The 15666-nt window shown below is 39.2% G+C and overlaps 1 pseudogene; it reads left to right on the plus strand.

Moving 5' to 3' along the window:
- Nucleotides 1-10266: 10266 nt before the first annotated feature.
- LOC102287492 (mitochondrial intermembrane space import and assembly protein 40 pseudogene) lies at nt 10267-15400 on the plus strand (annotated as a pseudogene).
- Nucleotides 15401-15666: the final 266 nt, after the last annotated feature.

A 15666-nucleotide genomic window follows, 5' to 3' on the forward strand; every position in this document is an offset into this window, starting at 1 on the left:
CAATTTCATTTAAGCCCTAGTTTATGACTGAAGCAACTTAGCAGCAGCAGCAGCAGCTACCTGGTAATTTAAGCTGCTCGTTTAGAAGAGGTTTCAGGCTGGCTTGGATGAGAAGGATCAGTCTCCCTAGAGCCTGTCCTTTGCCCTGCCCCTTTCAGGATGAGGGTCAAGCGGCTTATGAGACCTTCAGCCGATATGCTCGGGTCCACTTTGTGCACATTTACTGGCCTCTGGGTCCCTGCCTCTGGGCCACGCGCTTCAGTCCTCTGGTTAGGGCTAACCTTCAGACCTCAGTGGAGGATCAGGGGTCTGCCGTTGGGACATGGCTCCTGGTGGCTCCCCTGGGCCGAGATGAGCGCCGTCCAGCTTCTGATGGCCGTGTGGCCCCTCTGGGTTTGGCTGACAGGCCCGTGGACCCTGCTCAGCCTTCTTTCTGCAGCCTGCCCCGCAGCAGGCCACCCTTGCCTGGCAGCTGCTTCAGCATGGCTGGCCAGCCAGGTTCTCAGTTACCTCTGGAGCCTGTCAGCACGTGAGACCCAAGAATGGGTTGGCAAAGCTGAACCTGGCGTCAGACCTTCCACATGACCACAAGTACGGTGACGTTTGTCCTGGTGTGGCTGTGCCAGGCTGGAATGGGGCACCCGGTGAGGTGGCACGTCCCAGGCAGAGAATTGCGGAAGGGCTGCAGCTTCTCCTCCTCCCTCACTGTCACCAGAGCTTGTCTAACCTCCTCCCCCCACCGCACAGAGGCCATTTATTAAAAGACAGACACATGGTCTGACTGCCCCTGACAGACATGCTAACTTCTTCACTCTGTGGGGACCCAATACACATGGGTCCTCTGGCGTCTTGGGCGCTGATACATTCGAGGATCAGGTGAGGGCGTTTGAATCACCCTTTTCTCAACACAATTCTGTTTTTTATCATCAGTCATGGCACATTACCTCAGTCATTTTTGTAGACATTCTCCTCCATAACGTAGACGTTAGAATGATTTTGGCCACAAGTGATAATATCCAACTAAATTCGGCTTAAACGATGAAGGCATTTAATAAACTTACAAGACAAAACCTTTGAGGGTTAAGGGGTCCAGAGCTGGTTTGGCAAGTCTATAATGTCATTCAGGGCCCAGACCTTGTACTCTGCCATTCTCAGCATCCTGATGTCTCATCCTTAGATTTCTCACCTCAAGGTCGCACAGTAGCTGCAGCTGCTCTGGACATCACTTCAGATAGCCCTGTTGAAAGGCAAGAGAAGGGAGGGCTTTCACAGTGGAGAAACATCTCTCCATGTCTGTCTCTTTTTTGTCATGTAAAAAAAAAAAATCTTTCCAGAAACAGTTTCAATAGATTTCTCTGTATTCCCTATTATCTATTACCATGTCACATGGATACCCACAACTGAAAGGAAGACTAGGAAAGAAAGTGTCAGACATTTCCACAGCAACTATATTGGGAATATCTGCTCCTTTGGAAGAAGAGGAAGATAAAGTGTAATCGGTTAAGTCACAAAAGCAACTACCCCTGAAAGGAGATCTTGGGCAAGTAGATACCTTAGATGTCCCAGGCCCGTACTCAGAAAGACAAAAGAGAAGAATCTACTAAAATTTTAAAAATATCATTCCCTTTATATAGCAACACATACACAAGTGGATGTGTGCCAATATATTTTTTATGCTTTGCTTTTTTCACTCAACAATGCTAATGCTATCATGCACTAATTTCCACATGTACTGCACATGTACTTTGCTACAGCTGCTAAGGCGTCTAGTCATGTGTAGCATGACTTTTACTTATAGTACCTTTATGTTTTAGTATCTGGTAGGACTGGTCATCTTCATTACTCTTCCTCAGAATTTTCTCAGTTACTTTTGCAGGTGTATTTTTGTAATGTTAGCTCCATTTAGTGCTGAGCTATACCTTCAAAACCTGTATACATTCACATACTCTATGTGTCGCTGTATATATACACATATACTAAGATACCATTTTATTAACATAATATGTCTAAATAAATTGGGCTTTTTGTTTTAAGAATCATCCATAATGCAAGCCCCAAACACAAAGCAAATAAACCAAAAAACTACCACCAACTTCTAGAAGAGAGTTCTTGTTTTCATTAAGAAATCCAAACAATGGAAAAATTAACCAAGGTAAAGCAAGGAACTGAAAGAAAATAATCATTTAAAATTAGTGAAACAGAGAAAAAAGCTTATGCTGGATTTCTGACTTTCTTATTTCATATCCTCCTTTCATCCTGAGACATGAAGTGATCATTTTAGATTTTGTAACAAGAGAAGATAAGCCCCACTTCCACTTTAGCTGGAATAGAAATCAGGCTGGCAAATGTGTTTCAATCTGATATTCTCTCACTCTTGACCACTTGCAAGTATTTAATGAAGGTGGATATCCTACTTGTTTTTACAGTTCCTTTCTCCTCTAAGGGGATTACAAAAACTAGTCATTATTTCCGAGAAGACAATGGCACCCCAATCCAGTACTCTTGCCTGGAAAATCCCAGGGACGGAGGAGCCTGGTAGGCTGTGGTCCATGGGGTCACTAAGAGTCGGACACGGCTGAGCAACTTCCCTTTCACTTTTCACTTTCAGGCATTGGAGAAGGAAATAGCAACCCACTCCAGTGTTCTTGCCTGGAGAATCCCAGGGACGGGGGAGCCTGGTGGGCTGCCGTCTATGGGGTCGCACAGAGTCGGACACGACTGAAGCGACTTAGCAGTAGCAGCAGCAGTCATTATTTCCAGAATTAAAGTAGAAATATTTTTGGACAGAGACATCATAGAAATACATGTCAACAGGCACTTTCGTTAATGTGATGGTGAGTTCTAAAGTCATCTGCAGTTCGGTCTGAATATTGAAGATTGTAAAGTTACTTCTTGAAGACATACAATTTTCTTTCTGCTTATTCCAAGTTATCTAGAGACTATGGTAGGAGAAAACATAAAAATTCAAATGACATATCCTATAAATTTAAAGTTCTATTATGTTATAATTTTGAGAATGATTTTCCAGAAGAAATATAGTTACTTGATTTACTGTGACAAAGTCCATATTTCCTTGTTTTCATTTATTTTTTACAGAAATATTTACAAATTAAAATAGCATTAGTCAACAGGCATTGAAAGCAAGTGATAAGAATTACATATATACTTTTTCAATAAAGTAGAGAATCTTTGGTAATTTTAATTTTCCACAGTGCACAGAAATGGATCAATTTTTTTTGTTTCTCCACAATAAAACAACAGAGAAAAGTTGCTTTAATCAAGTTCACAAAAGAAAACTATATGAACTATCATTTTAAGTATTTCTGATATTAGTTGATCTTTGAGAGATTTTACAAATTTTCCTACCTCATAAAAAACTACCAATGATAATTTTCTGGCTTTCTTCTCTGTATCATATTTTGCCATCAAGTAATTCATCTCCCTGATTCTGTGTATTATGAATCAGCTCTTCGTCTTTTTCTGATCTGAGGAGAGGTTTTTATTCCTGTCTAGTAAAATTTCAAAGCCCAAGGGGCTCAACGAGTAAAAAATCCGCCTGCAACGCAGAAGATGCCAGAGACTCGGGGGAGACGCGGGTTCGATCCCTGGGTCTGGAAGATTCCCTGGAGGAGGACATGGCAGACTACTCCAGTATTCTTGCCTGGAGAATCCCATGGAAGGAGGAGCCTCGCTGGCTACAGTCCATGGAATGGCAAAGAATAGGACTCGACTGAGCATAAAATTTCTAAGCCACTAGGTGGCAGAGTATCCTTGGCTTAGATTAAATAGTATTGCATTTTCCCACTGATCCCCGAATGTGAATGGCCTTCAAAGCTCTCACTCGTGTACGCCTAAAATATTTTTAAAATCATATATACCCTCCATGAACTTTTAAGTTTATGTATAAAGTTATTCAACAAAAGTTTAAATAACTAAAGAGATGTACTTCTGCCGTACTGTAAATACTGAAATTTTAAAATAAAATTTATATCATCCTTTTAAATAAATATAATTGAATACAAAATATCATAGGGTTTGGTAGCCATCATCATTTAAAAATTCCAAAATGAGCTTGTCTTTTACAGTGGGATACTTAATATCACTCCTTTTCCTCTTTGGCATCTTATTTTTCATTATATTTTCTTCACAGAATTTTATACTGATAGAAAAGGTTTTACGCTTAAAAGATTTGATCACTATCTTTTTCTTCTCTGTAACAAGACTATGTGTATAAATGAAATAAATAGTTTTATGTTTCCTGTGACCATAAAATAGTAAGTGTGAAATTCTTATATTTCTGAATTCCTAATATACATACATTTTTCATACATATATGTATTTCTAAATTTGCCCAGAATATGCTTATTTTTCATTAATTTGAAAAATTCAGAAAAACATAAAAATGACTCTTAATCGTACCACTTAACAGATATTTATAGAGAATAAATGGCAATGTTGTCATCTTCTCTCTCCCCACTTCACCTAGATTACTTCTGTTAAGCAGTTGATGCTCATTTCCCCATATTTTCCCAAGTTTATAAAGATCTACTTTCAAAATTTGGAGTACAAAATATTAAGATGCTTCCAAAATTTCCTTTTTTAAGAGATTCTCTCTTTCCCAGCATTGAAAGCACTGTGTTCCATTGAGGAGGGGGTATATGTGTGTTAACTGGATTACATACACAGACACGCAAATGTATACACACACATGCATACATAGTAAATGAGGAAAAAGTGCCACTTTGAAAAAAAAGTCACATTTATGATATTGCTGAAGTTTAGAGCTACCTCCTTGGGAGTTTGGGAAACTGCAGAGTTAGCAGGAACAAATTATCCTCAGGTTCCATAATTTGGTAGCAGGACTCAAAAAACAAACTGAAAAGTGGTTATACTCATGGTTATAGCTCATTTGGGGGAAAATATACAGGTTAAAATAAGCCAAGGAAAGAAGAGCATAGGACAGAATCCAGGAAATCACTAAATATGGAGCTCTCAAGGTCCTCTATTTCCCTGGTGCCTGCGTGTAACACATGAAATATTGTCGCCAGGGAAGCCCACCCGAGCCTCATCGGTTCAGAGTGCTTACTGAAGTTCCATTTCACAGGCATGACTGGTTGCCTGTGTGGCAACTGTGTGTGTATGTGTGGGATAGTAGACATATAAAGGCCGATCAGGAAACTTAACAGTAACAATACTGGTACATTCTTCTGCAGGCTATATTCCAGGCACTGAGCTAAAATAAATACTCTTTGTGGTGACTCTGTGAAGTAGATATTTTTGTCCTCCTTATTCAGATACTCAGATAAGGAAAATGATGCTCAGAAAAATTAAATGCCTTGACTGAGATCACACAACTGGTAAGTAGCTGAGCTGGGATTCTAAGCGAGGTTTGTCTAACTCCCAATCTCACGCTCTTCATGAAGGCTCTGTCCATGTTCTGGAGTCTTTTGATTTTTAGATACGCTTAATATAGATTTTGGCAGGTCGTGGAGAAAGCAGGGGCTGGGGGAATGGGAGGGGGGAGAGATCATTTTGGCAGGTCCTGTCCATGCCTTCGGTTCCTAATTCCTAGACACACTGGGTAATGTTGTGGAGGGTCCAGGCTAACTAAGCCAAATTAGACCAATGTAAATTGGTCAACAAAGGCAGAAGCATCCCTGCCTCAGATGACCTAACCAGTTAGCAGGCCATTCAGCTTAGCCCGTGACTCTGCCAACATTTCATAAGATCCTCCTTTCATTAAAGAATATTAGAGGGTGACTTTCTCAACCCTTCACTATGTGAAGACTTGATGTACACGTGTAATCAATTGTTTTGTTGGTACCACTCATTTCAGATCTCCTTCTTAAAGCCATGTAGTTATTTGGAACCTTACCCTAGTGATTAGCTCTGCTGCTGCTGCTGCTGCTGCTACTAAGTCACGTCCGACTCTGTGCGACCCCATAGATGGCAGCCCACCAGGCTCTGCCTTCCCTGGGATTCTCAAGGCAAGAACACTGGAGTGGGTTGCCATTTCCTTCTCCAATGCATGAAAGTGAAAAGGGAAAGTGAAGTCAGTCGGTCAGTCATGTCCAACTCCAAGCGACCCCATGGACTGCAGCCCACCAGGCTCCTCCATCCATGCACTGTTTACACTCAACTCCCTTCTGGAATCTTTAATGCTCTGTTGTCTTCCAGTTCAGTAGATGGGAGGTTTTCATACTTCACTGCAGCCGTAAGCTTGGGACACTGGCAGGCTCATGATACTGGTCACAGACATTAAGGTCCTTTCTTCCTCTTGATGGTCTGAGTCTCTGTAGTTTGCACAGCAAACATGAAATGCTCGGTGGGAATGTTAAATTATAATCACTTTAATCAGCAATACAATATTCACTACTGTATAGTTCTGCATGTTGAGTCATTGGGCTCTCTTTTATTACAATGAAGTGTTATGTTTGAAAACTCAGATGATCTTGATTATTCAGACTGAGATGAATTATGAGATTGTGTATAATTTATTAGAAGTTATATGCTTATCAATAATGGACAAATTTGCCTTTTCCCCCTTCCTTAAGAATCAAAGGCCAAAATAATAATTTATTGTTGGAATATGTTGACATGGTATTAAAATGTATTCGGGAAGGAAGAACTAAATTAGAGAGGAAGTGATAGTAATATACGCTTAGAAATGGGCTGTTTTTAACAAAGGGGAAACAAGAACACATACATAGCCAAGGCTGTTTTTCTACAATTGAAAGAAAAATTTTTTTCATGACAGTTAAAACAGAATTTCTCGTTCTTCTCTTTTACCATAATCTATGACAGGAGATGAGAGCTGCAATTTTCTGAAATTTTGTCCCATTTAAACTCCTAAAATGTTTATTTTAAATCTGGAAAGCATTAAGACAACTTTCTTCGAGGGTGTCTTCAGTGTCATTTATATTTAGACCATCCCACAATCCGTCGTCTGATAATTAGAAGGCAATTGGCTTTGGCATCAAAGTTCATCAATGTTACAGTTGGAAGGTTCAGATACAGAGAGATTAAGACATTGGCCCAGAGTCACTCAAACACCAAGTTGGTTTAGGGTTTTGTTTTTTTCTGACCAACTTATCTATGGCTTAGAAGAATTAGTCTAATTTTTAAGCACTTAACTTACTATCAGACAGGAGTTTAGTCTTCCTATAAAGTTTTTATGCTTGTTTCAATGTTGTCACTTAAAATTAAGGCCTTAATAATCATATAAAAATTCCAGAGAATGTTTCAAATATAAAAGTAATAGGAGGAACAAAAAAAGTTTAGCTTAAAAAAATTACAACAGCCATGACTTTCTCCCTCTCTGAACCCACCCCATACTCCCTCAAAAACAAAAAACACAAAAACCTCTGCTGAAAGAAGATCACACTGGAAATATAAATACACTGTTTGTGTTTCATAAATAAGAACTAATTCATGGGGAGGAATAGGTATGAATTATAGGAAAACCAAAAATGAGTTGCAGATATAAACAAAGGAAGTCAATTAAAATATAGGTACAAAAAAAGAAGAGACTTAAAATAATAAACTATTTCTTTGGAATCTTATTTTCAAAGTGCTTTACAGATTTCCATTTTTATAGTATTCTGTGAGTTGAGTGGAGAGTTAATATTCTTAACTGGTATTTGATAACCAAGATCACAAAAAGATAAAATATACTAACTTTCTGCACAGTCTCCGAGCCTGCAGCTGAAGCAGCAAGAGGACCTATGTCCTAAGACTGAACCTTGTACTTTGTCCTTGTTCTACTCTGCCTGTGGCAGTCTGCCTAGGGGATGGAGAGAGCCATCCCACCCTACAGGGGTTAGCTGGACCAACTGAGCAGGGGCCATGACAAAGAATAGCATAGGCCTCACTCCACGTCAGGCATAGAAAGGGAACAACTAATGGGTAAGAAGAGTCAAGTGATATTGATCCGTGGCTCGCCAGGGTTGAATTCAGTACATGTTCTGCTGTCTCCTGGGTGCCAAGATTTGACAGAAAGGGCAAAGGACAACTTGAACAATGTGGGGTGGGCGGGTGAAACCTCCATTCATTGTCGTTCACGTGGGAATGGAGTGCTCAGAATGAGGGAAATCTTGACAAGGCTCCCTGCGGGTAACAGCCCCTGGTTTCTTATCAGAAACCCGATATTCAGCGCTTTTTTCTCTTCACCGCTGGGGTTGGAAAGTGTGTGAGGAGAGCATGCTGGTACCAGAGAGGAGAGATTTTTTTGTAAAAGAAGATCTTTGTTCCTAATGGAAAAAAAGAATAAAAAGACAAAATTCAAAAGGAAAGGACAAGACCTAAAGTCAGAAAAACATTTTGGAAAATAGGCTAAGTGAAAAAGGAATAAAGTAGTCCTGGGTCACTAGAAAACACGATTTGGGGTAGTGGTGATTCGCAATGGAAAGGAAAAAGGACACAGTTCAAGAGATTGAATTGTAAAGAGAAATCAGACACAGCCAATATATCCAAGACCAAGGGGTTGGCTTTATAAATTATGGTACATCTACACAAGGAATACTACATAGGCTTTCAAAAAGAATCAAGTATACAAATGTTAACACAGCTATCCGAGACTGATTTAGTCTCAGATAAAATAAAATAAATTTATAAAATTTATAAAATAAATTTATAAAATTTATAAAATAAATTTATAAAAATAAAATGACAGAATAATTTTTGAAGTATAATTTTATTTTAAAATAATAACATATGTTAGTATACATACGATAAAAAATCTGGAGGATGAAGCATCAAGCAGTCAAGGGTAGTTATTTCTGAGTGAGGAGGAACCTTTACTGTGGAAGGGTGTTATGTTTTATATTATATATTTTGGGCCTTTTCAAAAATTTTTTTATAAAATTCATATAATTTTCATTGTACATTAAGAAAAAAATCAATAATATAGAAATAAGTTGCATCACAAAGAATAAGATATATAAAGTTGAAGAGATATATTACATTAAAACTTAACACTGAATTAATTTATACTCTATATTTATATCTATGTTTTTATCCATGAAGTGGTGATTCCAAAGTAAAGGTTTTAATTCCATTTAAAAATGTTTGTTGATTTAAAATGACAAGTGATAAGACTTTTAATAGATGATAGTTATGATTATAAAGATGTTCTTTATTATATTTCCAGACATAATCCGTAATATGATTTACCTATTGATGTACTTAATACTTTTTCAATGATCCATTTTCATTAACTTGAATTATTCCCTTCAACTCTTCTGCTATATTTTGTAATTTTCAAAAAGCAACTCTAATTGCTTTTAACTTAAAAAGAATCCTTCCCACAAATCACAAAGAGGAAAGGGAAAGCGAGAAATATTTTCTAACAAACTACACTTAACAGAATATTTTAAATCAGATTTTAAGAAAACATTAGAAGAGAAAGAAAACGCTAAGCGGATTGCAATGGTCACCCTGCTCAGATGGATCTAATTGTCCTAAATTTTGAACTAACTAGATTGGGTTACATATGAAAAAGAGAGTAATGATAATCTCACCTGAGAGTTAGGAGGGAACAAGTACTAGACAGAAAAAGTTAAATCCTTTAGCTTTTGTCATGTTCAAAATGACCCAGAAGTTGTATTCCAATTTCTTTGCATATTGCAGTCAGGTCCAACAGAGTTCTATTTAATAGGATTTCATCTATAATCCACTCAAATAGGGTCGGGGCTCTGTCTCAAATTAATGCAAGCATAAAATGAATTTGTCTAAAATGAAAAAACTTTCACTGGGACTTAAAGTATGATTTCGGAAACTTTTGAGGGCCCATACTATCCATTTCAGGTGGAAAAGTAAAACTTGAGACATTTCTCCCCGCAGTATTGAAAAAAATTAGAGTCCAAGGCAGAGAAGGCTTTAAACAGCCAGAATGAGGATGTCAGTACAGGTGGGGATCATTAACACTTGGAACAACGGGAAGAGGCCATGGCAAAGTCCCTTGTCGCCCATCTCGACCAAGCTGAGGTACTAGGGTAGGGAAACCCAAAGGAAGAACACATCTTTGGAGAAGAGAGGCTAGTTGGAAACGATCCAAGCTGTCTTGTCTGACGAAAGCAGCTCTAAAATGGACACTACTAGGGTAACTTCACTTCTGAGATAAATGAACATTGCTGCTCCTTGGCCATCTCTATTCCAGAATGGTCCCATGGCCCTCCATTCTGTCCTTCCTCTCAAGGTCAACATGGCAACTTCCCAACACGTCCCCCCACACCTTTCCCAGAATGCACTGCACCTTCCCTTCCCGGCATGCCTCGCACCTTCTCAGCATTCCTATTTTCCCAGCATGTCCTGCGGCAGGGGCTCTTCCAGAGCCCTAAGAGCATCTCTGCACATGTTTATATTCCTCCGACAAGTCAGGCACTGACTGGAGTTGTCCTGTTGTTACTTCAGGCAAAGGGTTTGTGTGTGGTAACAAGACTTCCTCAAGGTAAGATTTCCACCCAGGCCCTTAATACTTTGAAAATCTCCCCTACCACGTCCCACAGGGCCTTCCTGAGGCCTTCCCAATCTCGAAAAGCTAAGACCCCAAGGTTTACTCACTTGGGAACAAGCCGTATTTTCCAAATTTAATCAACTGCAGGTTAGATAATCTAGGGAGAACACCTGCTTACGATCAAGCATCTCATCATTCGTTCGCACAAATCTTCAGCTGTATCCTGTCTGGGCTAATTGCTTTGTTTCCCAGTAACTCAAATTAAGTCATATTCTGCGGAAACCAGGTTTTACTTTGTCTGGAGGAATGGGGAATGCAAAGGGAGTGTGAGGAAACTAGCCACCCACTGTCACTCATTTTGTTGAAGTGAATGCAGACTTCACCCAATGGTATTGTTAATATTATAAATGCCTGACATCAAGAAACTGCTTTAGAATTTATAGAGTAATTTTATTATATATTTATTAACTAGTTTGGCCCTACAAAAATCCTGTAGGTTGGTAGGTTAAGTGTGATTATCTTGCTTATTTCACAAATGAAAAAGCAATCTGTCAGAGACAAAGAGACTTGCTAAAATCTCACATCTAGTGAGTGTCAGAACTGGTAACTGAAACCCAGGACTTTCCAGTTTATTACCCATGCGGAGATTCCTTTTTGGAAAAAAACCATTATTCAGAGTGTTTCACTGGTGTTCCTTTTGGTTAGTAAAAGTAAAGAACTGCCTTACAATATCAAATATCTTTCTTTTTGAGGGTTGTTGTTGTTCAGTTGCTAAGTCCTGTCCGACTCTTTGTGACTTCATGGGCTCTGGCACACCAGGCGTCTCTGTCCTTCACTGTCTCCTGGAGTTTGCTCACATTCATGTCCATTGAGTTGGTGATGCCATCCAACCATCTCATCATCCAGCCATCTCATCCTCTGTCGCCTCCCCACTTCTCCTCCTGCCCTCAGTCTTTCCCAGCATCAGGGTCTTTTTGAATGAGTCAGCTCTTCGTGTCAGGTGGCCAAAGTATTGAAGCTTCATCGTCAGTCCTTTGAGGGTAGCTTGATTTAAAAAACAAAAACAACAATCCCATCAGATACATATAGATCTCTTTATCTATCTATCTATCTAGGTGATATGGCACAAAAAGCATCTGGGAGGTCCTCTGAAGACTTGGAGTGACCCTGACCACTTGTGGCTGACAATACGAGAATTACAAAGTCTCATATTTTAGGCTTAGTTCTGCCAGGTCCCAAGAACCCTTCAAGCTCAGTCTCATGGATCTCCTAGGGTAGTTCAGCTTGACTTTGAAGCACAAGATGGAGAAAAGACAATATATATTATTCAGGACAGGTAGCAGATATGTCATGTTCCAGGAGATCTGGGTTAGTAGATTTTCCAGTGTTTAAAAAAACACTTTTTAAAGAAAAAAAAATAATGCTTTTGTTTTAGCATCTAATAATGTTAGAAAAGTATATTCCTGGAACATTAGCTTTTACTATTTCTCCATTTTGAGATAAAGGCTGGAGATAGTTTTTGCGGAGCCCAAGAACTTACTTTATAATAGTACACAGATGTTTTCTCAGAGAACATGGTATTAAAGATTTTGACAGTAATGAGGGGAACAGGGATGATGAACACTTTTTTCCTGCACTGTATATCCTTGCCTGTGTTTTAAAGATAAAATGTTCTAGTTTGAAAAAAAGCTTGATGTAAGAAATTAAAGTCATAAAAACTATCATATCACCAGATACTTCTTCAAAGAAAAGAGTATTGTTCTTAGGTACTTTTTGAATATTAAGTGTGATTTAATCAACTGAAATAATTTAAGTATCCAGTTAAACATAGCTTAATTAGGAAAATATATGGTCACATCCCCAGGTATTTGGTTGAAGAATAAATGCTAGAATTCAATGAAACAAACCTAAATTTATGATGAAAGTGTTAGTTTCTCAGTCAGGTCTGACTCTTTGCGTCCCCATGGACTGTAGCCAGCCAGGCTCTTCTGTCCATGGGAATTCTCCAGACAAGAATACTAGAGTAGGTAACTATTCCAGAACAATAGCAAACATAATATTATCTCTATTCCAAATATATTTAGCTAATATGGAATCTATTTTTATTATTTTTAGTTTCTGAAGAATGTCTTTTAGTGAATATTACAGAGTCCTTACTGAAGAGCTCAAAAATAATTGGTATATAAACACTTCAATTTTAAGTTTTCCTATTGTAGTTACCTTCATGAAGTGTGAGGCCTCACACCACACTTTTATTTAAGTCCTTTAGTTTCCTTGAAAATGCCACCCACTTAAAGTCTGATTGCTAAATCACCATTAAGATAGTTAGAATCCAAATGTGGTTTATTTTTTGCTGAATCTTTACTTTTTATTACTTCTTGCATTCTATACACAGATAACAGTAGTCCCCCTTTATCCACAGTTTCACTTCCCATGGTTTCAGTTACCAAAAGTCAACCCCAGTCTGAAAATATTAAATGGAACATTTCAGAAGTAAACTAATAATTTTAAGTTGCTCGTTGCTCTGAGGGTGTGATGACATCACTCGCCATCCCTTTCTGCCCTTCCCGGACGAGAATCATCGCTTTGTCCAGTGTAATCCATTTCTTAGTCCCTTAGTAGCTGTCTTGGTTATCAGATTGACTGTCAAAGCATCACGGTGCTTGTATTCAAGTAACCCTTCCTTACGTGATAATGGCCCCAAACACAAAGAGTAGTGATGCTGGCAATTCTGACATGCCTAAGAGATGTCATAAAGTGCTTCCTTTAAATGAAAAGATGAAAATTCCTGACATAATAAGGAAAGAAAAGATGTATGCTGAGGTTTCTAAGATCTATGGTAAGAGTGTATCTTATATCCGTGAAATTGTGAAGAAGGAAGAATAAATTTGTGCTAGTTTTGCAGTCACACCTCAGGTTGCTAAAATTATGGCCAGTAATCAGTGCACGATAAATGCTTAGTTAAGATAGAAAAGGCATTAAATTTGAATAATAAGGTATTTTCAGAGAGAGATCACATTCACATAAGTTTTATTACAGAATATTGTTGTAATTGATCTATGTTATTAGTTATTGTTAATATCTTACTGTGCTTAATTTATAAATCATACTTTAAGGTGGGTAAGTATGATAGGGAAAAAATATAGCATATATAGGGTTCTGTGGTTTCAGGCATCCACGGGGGTTCTTGGAACATATCCCCCTTGGAGAAAGGAAAACACTATACTGTGCTTTGATATTTTAAAACTGCTAAATAACAGAAAAGGAGGATTTTGATAATGGGATTTCTGCTTATTTTACAAGTATGTATGCATGCACACTCAATCATGTCTGACTCTGCAATCCCGTGGACTGTAGCCCACCAGGCTTCTCTGTCCATGGACTTCTCCAGGCAAGAATACTGAACTGGGTTGCCATTTCCTCTTCCAGGAGATCTTCCTGACCCCGAGATCTATCAGCTGAGCCACCAGGGAAGCCCTTATAAGTATGAAAGCTACTTTGGGGAACTTCCCTGGTGGATCAGTGACTAAGACTCCACACTCTCAATGAAGGCCCAGGTTCAATTCCTGGTCAGGAAACTGGATCCTACATGCCTCGACTAAGAGTTTACATGCTGCAACTGAAGATCCTGCATACCGCAACTAAAAAAAAACAGAACAAAATCCCAAATGCCATAATGAAGACTGAAGATCCTGTGTGCTGCAACTGAGACCTGGTACAGCAAAATAAATAAACATAAATAACTATTAAAAGAAAAGCTACTTGTTGTTATATACATTAAAATGTATGGAGCCAAAACAAAACCCAAGACATTGTCTGTTACAGAATTTAAAATGTCAAGATTGACTGTAACTTATTTTTTTGTCCTCAGGAAAAAATATCAGAGTCTAGTTTATACCCTGAGGACAGAATAAAGTTATTGGGTGACAGATAATTTTTTTAAACACACCAAATCTGTGCTAAAATGTGATCTTTGGGCTATGCCCTGGAGAAGGGAATGGCTACCTACTCCAGTATTCTGGCCTGGAGAACTATACAGTCCATGGGGTCACAAAGAGTCAGACATGACTGAGCGACTTTCACTTTCATACTTTCCTGAGTAAGGGTATCTTTGTAAGCTCTCTTGAATAAAGTCCAAGACGAACTGTCTTTATTTCAAAATCTACTTGTGTAGTATATTGTTAGAAGTTTAGGTTTGAATGTATTGATATTGTCATAATCTGTCATACAGTAACCTTTAAGAGAAACTTATATGTTAAAAGTATGGAGAGACCTTCTTCTGCTAGAGAAAGTGTACAATTTAGGAAAGAATTGTAGAGAGAGAAATGACAGCCATGCTCAAGCAGAAAGAATAACGACTTGGTAAGCTTTGGGGCTCCAGAGTCAGTGAGCAGGGCTCAAGTTAAAGCTCTACCAGGGACACGTGAGGCCTCCACCACTGCATCACGGCCTACTGTCGGCAGGAAGCGAAGGATGGAATCATATTTGTGACCAAAGAAGACCATGAAACTCAAAGCAATGTGCAGCTGATGGCTGACGACCCCAAACATCCACAGGAGGAGCATGGACTGATTCTGCTGAATGGAGACATCAACCGGAACTGCCTGAGAAGACGGCCAGAGGCCGGTGTAGGGAGCTGTTGAAGGCAGCCTTTTCCTGCTTCCACTACTGCAAGGAGGATGTCAGGGGGTCGACTGTGCAGACCAGTTCTGGGCCATGCAGGAGTGCGTGCAGAGGTATCCAGCCCTCTCTCCCCAGTAGGAGGCAGAGGAAGAAGAGAAGCCAGCAGATCACTTACAGGAAGCAGCTGCCTCTGAGGCCAGTGCAGCCAAAAAGGAGCAGGTGGAGCTCATGATGGCCCTGGAGCACTGGGCTCCAGCCTCCTTCAGAGCCCAGACAAGCCTTTCAAAGAAAGTGTCTTTCCCTCCGTCTTTCTATGCACTGTAATGTACAAAATTAGTTATTGTGCTGATCGGGGTCTTGGCCCCTTCCCGTATACACTGAAAAACGGGAAGTGGTCGGGGGGTTGTAGGTGTGTGTGTCTCACATGAACCTATCAGTGAATGTAGCTGCTGCTTTTGAATTCTCTTCTCAGAATGTTCTGAATTTCGCCACTTTGAAATAACGGGCTGAATAATCTTAGCAACCAGAAATAATTATTGGGGCATGTCTCTTGTGAGTGAGCTTACTTATTTTGATTCTTCGTATTCCTT

Source organism: Bos mutus, chromosome 27 (assembly GCF_027580195.1).
Source record: "Bos mutus isolate GX-2022 chromosome 27, NWIPB_WYAK_1.1, whole genome shotgun sequence".
In the NCBI taxonomy this organism is placed as follows: domain Eukaryota; kingdom Metazoa; phylum Chordata; class Mammalia; order Artiodactyla; family Bovidae; genus Bos; species Bos mutus.